Genomic DNA, 6000 nt, shown 5'->3' on the forward strand with positions numbered 1-6000 from the left:
AGACCTATAGGTACAAAAATATTTATAGTATCTCTTTTCTGGTGGCAAAGAATTGGAAATTGAGGAGATATCCATAAATTGGGGAATGACTGAACAAACTGTGGGATGTGATTATGATGGAATACTATTGTGCTATAAGAAATGATGAGCAGGATGCTCTCAGGAAAACCTAGAAAGACTTACGTAAGCTAATACAAAGTGAAATGCACTGTGTACAAAATAACAGAAATATTGTAAGATGATCAGCTTGAATGACTTTGTTATTCTCAGCAATACAACGATCCAAAACAATCTGAAGGACTTAGGAAAAATACCACCCATCCCCAAAGAAAGAACTGATGGTGTCTGAATGTGCAGATTGAAGTATACTTTATTAGCTTTCTTTATTTTTCTTGAGGGTGTTTTTTGGTCTATGTTTTCTTCTACAACATGACTGTTATGGAAATATTTTGCATGCCTACATATGTATGACCTATATCAAATGAAGAAATTAAATTAAAAAATTAAAAAGCAATCCATGCAAATGTATCTAGTTTGAAACTAGACTATAGTTTCTTTACTGACTGGGTCTTATCAATAATGAAACTTCCAGATACAAAAAGGATTTAACCTTAAATTAATTCAATATCAATTTTCCTGGGTTTTGATGTTTGTGTTCTCCTGCTTCTGAAATTCTGCTGACAGTTTTGTTGTTTGAGACTCCAATTCGAGAAATTGAATCCAGTGAAGATACAAATTTGTAAAGATACAGGTTCAGGTCTGGAGAAGCTCCAATAATTAATTTAGTGGCTTCTTTCTTTTTAGCTGCAAGGTACCTGGCACGACAGGAAAACAAAAGCAAACCTTTCCAGCTTTACCAGGTAATAAACCTTTGAAAGACAATGTTCCAAATAAATGGGCTCAATTCAAGTAAAAATAAAAGGCCTTGATGTCAAAAACTGCTTAGCATTATACACAGCCTGATAATGTATAATGGAAAGCATATTCAGTTAGTTATGAGTAATAATTTCATGGGAATGTTATACTGAATTACTTCAAGAAGCTTATATGTAGGGAAATGGCTATTAGTTGCTTTTGGATCTTTGCCCTTCAATTATTTTAAAAATGATTTTAAGAGAAAAATGTGTATTTTTAAAAGATTTGTTTTCAACATCCAGGTACTCAAATAAAATATTCTCTCAGATTGTTTCTGTCAAGTAGATTTTCCCCAGAGTCACAGGGAATTTGAAATTAGAAGCTCTAAGACAGCTTTTCATGTTCTACTAGCACACTGGAGGTTCATCTAACTTTCTCCTAGGGGTCCATGTGGTCAAACTGCTTTAAAGTTAGGTCTTGTAACCAGAAGTTACTTTTAATTTTCCAACAACTTATCCCTCTTGAACAGGTGTTCAAGAAATATCAAACTGATATGATAAATGGAATTAATGTTCAAGTCAATTTTCAATGTAATATTTAAAGCTAATTTAAAACCATGAACTTGAAATAAGCTATACATTATTACTATAGGTTATTATTTGTAGAGTCATGGACAAGATCCTACATTTGAGATCATAGAGACCTGGGTTTAAATCCAGCCTCAGGAACTGAGTAACTCTGTTTGTTGCTGAGTTGTTTCTCAATTATGTCCAACTCTTCATGACCTCATTTGGGGTTTTCTTGGCAAAGATACTGGAGGGGTTTGCCATTTCCTTCTCCAACTCATTTTTACAAATGAGGAAATTAAAGCAAAGAGGGTGAAGTGACTTGCCTAGTGTCATATGGCTAGTAAGTGTCTGAGGCCAGATTTGAACCCAGGAAGATCGAGTCCTCTTGACTTCAGGCCCAGCCCTCAATCCACTGTACCACCTAGCTTCCCGACATAACTATGTGGCTCTACACAAATCGTTTAGTTTCTCACAACTTCAGTTGCCTCACTTTATAAAATAGGAATAATAATATCTCCTTTCTCTTAACACTGTGGCTTCAATTAAAACAATGCATGGAAAATGCTTCATAAACTATAAAGTGCTATATAAATGCTAGCTGTTATTGTTAGTACTACTACTACTTCTAATGCTATTTCTACTACTCCTACTCCTACTTCTACTACTACTCCTGGTGCTGCTGCTGCTACTGATGCTACTACTAGTACTACCAGTACTACTCCTACTCCTACTCCTACCCCTACTCTTACCCTTACTCCTACCCCTACTTCTCCTCCTCCTTCTTTTATCACTACTACTACTAGAATTCTGGCCTAGGCACCAAAAGTTTCTGGTTAAGAATATTATTTTATGTCTGTATCTTAAGTTTTCATGCTGACCCTTTATGAACATAAATAGACCAAAAGGAAAACACTGTAGGCATTAGAAAGCTGCTAAAGAAGAGTTGATAGAGAACACCTAACATTTATATGGTAGTTAGCAGTTACAAAATACTTTCCATTTTATTCAGTCCTCACGTCAACCCTGTGAGGTAGGTTACGAAAATCTTATTCTCCTTTTATTCATTATTATTATCATTAGGATTATAAATCTAAAGTTGGAAGAGACCTCAGAGGCCATGTAGTCTGACACTTTCATTTTACAGATTAGGAAACTGAGGCCCAGGCACTTCTTCATGCAGGCAGAGGTAAGATTTGAACTTAAGCACTCTGACTCCACCACCTTTGCTGGTTCCATTGTGCTGTTGGAAAGTCATGGATGAGAGAGGTTCAACAATCTGTCTAAGGTTACAGAGTTTAGTAGAGTGGTAGAGGCAGGATTCCAGACTGGAACTCAAATGACCTGATAGGTAAGTATAACTGACTGTGGGAATCTAAGTTGTTCATTTAGGTTCTGTGTGCTCTGTATGTCAAGTTAAAATGATGATATGTGTCCAATTCCATAGGAAAATTATGAAGACTTCAGGGAATAACAACAACAATAACAACAACTTCGTTAGTATATCAGCTGCTTGTGAAGAAAAGATAAGATCTAAAAAAAAATAAACTAAATAGGGGCAGCTAGGTGGTGCAGTGGATAGAGCACTGGCCCTGGAGTCAGGAGGCCCTAAGTTCAAATACAATCTTGGTCACTTATTAGCTGTATAACTACTTAACCCCAATTGAGTCTAATTAAAAAAAAACAAAATATAAAGTGATAGACACAGAAAAACAGTATAGAGACTGGAAAAGTGGTGAAGGGATTATATCTAATGTTGAATACAGAGAAGCTATAAGCTAGCTCCAAATGGGAACTAGAATGGTAGGACTTCCCTTAATAATGGAGAGGATCACGGTGAATATGAAATACAAATAGAAAACAAGAAATGGAACAGAAAACAGATATGTGAGAAATATAGGAAATTTATAGGAAAGAAATAAGGAATAAATGAAAAGAATGATCAGGGTTGATGATAATTCAAATGTATACAGTGTTTTAAGTTTTATTATAGAATTACAGAATATCAGATTTGGAAAGGACTTCAGAGGCCACATCTTGGACCAAGAGGAAAGTGCTTTGTAAACCTGAGTGTGCCATTGAAATGTGAATTGTTGTGGTTGTGGTTATCTGTGTTCATATGTGTGGCTATTTTCATTCATAAGCAATCACCCTGTGAAGGGTCACTCACCAACTATTCAGGCAACTCATCTTCCTTTTGCACAACTTTTGCTGCCAAGAAGCTATTTCTTAGCTCCAGGATAATGGAACTGCTGTTGAGACTTCACTTTCTTGAAGTAAAGTGAACTCAAGTGAAGGAAAGCTGTTGAAAGATGGTAGTGGCTAATTAGTCTCTTGTCCAGACTCTTTCTCAACACAGGGAGCCCTGAAGAAAACTCCAAGATATCAAAGGTGCCATGATTATTATTATCATTAAGAAATAAGGTGAAACATTAGCTGTGATAACTACTGTGTAACTTCTCTATTCCCCATCACTGGGAAGATCCTAGCTAATATTCTCCTGAGAAGCACCCAGAATTAATTGTCTTTACTACTACACAATATCGATTTAAATAACAATGCAATCTAAAACACATAATTTATATATCATCAGGGAAAGATCCAGGAATGTATAGGGGAAAAAATCCCATAGGAGAGAGAACAGAAAGAAGTTCAGAAGAGACTCAGCCAAGCTGGGGAGTTTTGGTACTTTTGTGTTCAATTTAACATATGCTTTAATAAAAAATACATGAAATAGAAGTTCTTGGTTTTATTCATCAAGCATAAATCTACCCATACATGTACGCTTTGGAGCCAAGCATCACAAATCTAATTTATTTTCCATGGCAACCTTTAAAATACTCGAAGACTATAAAGGACTTATCCCACAACAACCCTGTGAAAAAGGTCAATTAAGAATTTGCGCCCCCATTTTACAGATAAGAAAACTGAGGCTCAGAAGGTTGAAGCAATTTGTTTGCAGGACAAAAGCTAATAAATGGAGAAGCGAGGATTTTAATCCAAGTCTCCTGATTCTGAGTACAACACTTTCCAATACACCAAACTGCCCTGAGGTTTCTCACAAGGATGATGAGTAGGGGAAGGCAATTAGAGAGTTCATGAGACTTAGGGGAGAAATATAAAAGTGTTACATGGGGATTATGATTGTGTGTGAGTAGGAGTGGAGTTTGAGAGATATTCATATAATGATTTGGAAACCATAGAAAAAGAAGTGTCACATAAGCTTTAGGAGTAGAAAATGTGTGGTTAGGATTACCTGGTGAAAGGAAAAAGAATAGCTGACTAGATAATAATCATTTATTAGATAAATATAGTGACATGAATAAAAAAGACACCATAGGACATAGAAGAGGGAGAAAAAAAGGTAAATTTAAACAAGCAATAGGTAAAAAAAAAAATTGTGTATGAAGAGATAAAAGAATTGCAAGTAGATTAGTAATGCTGACCTTCCCAAATGCAAGAAGTAATGATGGCTAAAACAGATGAAACCAAAAGTCAAGGAGGTTGACATCAATTGCTCATGCCCTCAAGAAAAGCAACAAAGTCTTAGAGCCAAAAATAGAGATTTTAACATGTAATTTTCTTTCAGTCATGAAAGTAGAGCAAAGAAAGTAAAATGATAAGTCAAAGTAAAACCCTAATAGTATTAATGGAAGGAAAAGAAAGACTATAGAATAAAGGGGTAGGAAGAAATCATTTGCATCAAAGTAGAACAGGACGTGATTTGGGCTAACATGAAAAAAGTGTTGTTAATATACATTGATATGTTCCTTTTGCAATATTTGCAATATTGAGTTGTTTGCAGCTTACAAAGCATTTTCTTCACATCTCTCCGCTCTAGTTAGAGCCAGTACAGACAAAGAAGCTTGATGGCATAATTGCTTTTCTAGTTAATAAGCAAATATTCTTATACTAAAGGGCAGCATGTAATAGTGAAATGAGAGCTTTCTACAGAGCTAAGATATCTGGGTTCTAGTCCTTCCTCTGATTTATATCGATTGTGTGACCCTGGGCAAAACACGTAATCTCTTACTACTCCAGGCAACTCTAAAACTCTAGGTTGCAGAGAAGAGTCTAATTTGTATTGGTAAAGAGAATTTTCTCATCTAGAATTTCCCTGTACCAATATAATTACAGGTCTAGCATCTATTCCTATCCTTATATTAAGATACCAAATATGCTAGGAATTTTTCTCTAGATGTTATGACATTGCAGGGATGTCATTTGATTTAGCTTCAATATTTTCCAACAATGCTAGAAGCACCTAGGTGTTGCGCTGGACCTCGATTCAGGAAGACCTGAGTTTAAATCCAATCTCAGATACTTATTAGCTGTGACCTTAAAAAAGTCATTTGACCCCTGCCTTTTTCAGTGGAAATTGTTGTGAAGAAAAAATGTGATAATATTTGTAAAATAATTTTGCAACTTTAAAGCACTATATAAATGTAAGTGATGATGATGATAATGATGATGATGATATATGACTGTAAGTCATGGAACACCACAGTCTTCAGAGAATTAAAATTCTTGGATCCCCAAAGATCAATGGAAAGATGTATAGCAATGTAAATAATGATAA

The 6000-nt window shown here is 35.3% G+C and overlaps 1 protein-coding gene across 1 annotated transcript in view; it reads right to left on the reverse strand.

Moving 5' to 3' along the window:
• TRPC4 (transient receptor potential cation channel subfamily C member 4) overlaps positions 1-3697 on the reverse strand; it is a 225919-nt gene extending 222222 nt beyond the window's left edge. Inside the window, 1 exon segment of the mRNA XM_027856922.1 lies at positions 3592-3697. The gene's annotated coding sequence lies outside the window, so the exon portion shown is untranslated.
• Positions 3698-6000: the final 2303 nt, after the last annotated feature.

Source organism: Vombatus ursinus, unplaced genomic scaffold, assembly GCF_900497805.2.
Source record: "Vombatus ursinus unplaced genomic scaffold, bare-nosed wombat genome assembly UNPS02011700.1, whole genome shotgun sequence".
Classification (NCBI taxonomy): domain Eukaryota; kingdom Metazoa; phylum Chordata; class Mammalia; order Diprotodontia; family Vombatidae; genus Vombatus; species Vombatus ursinus.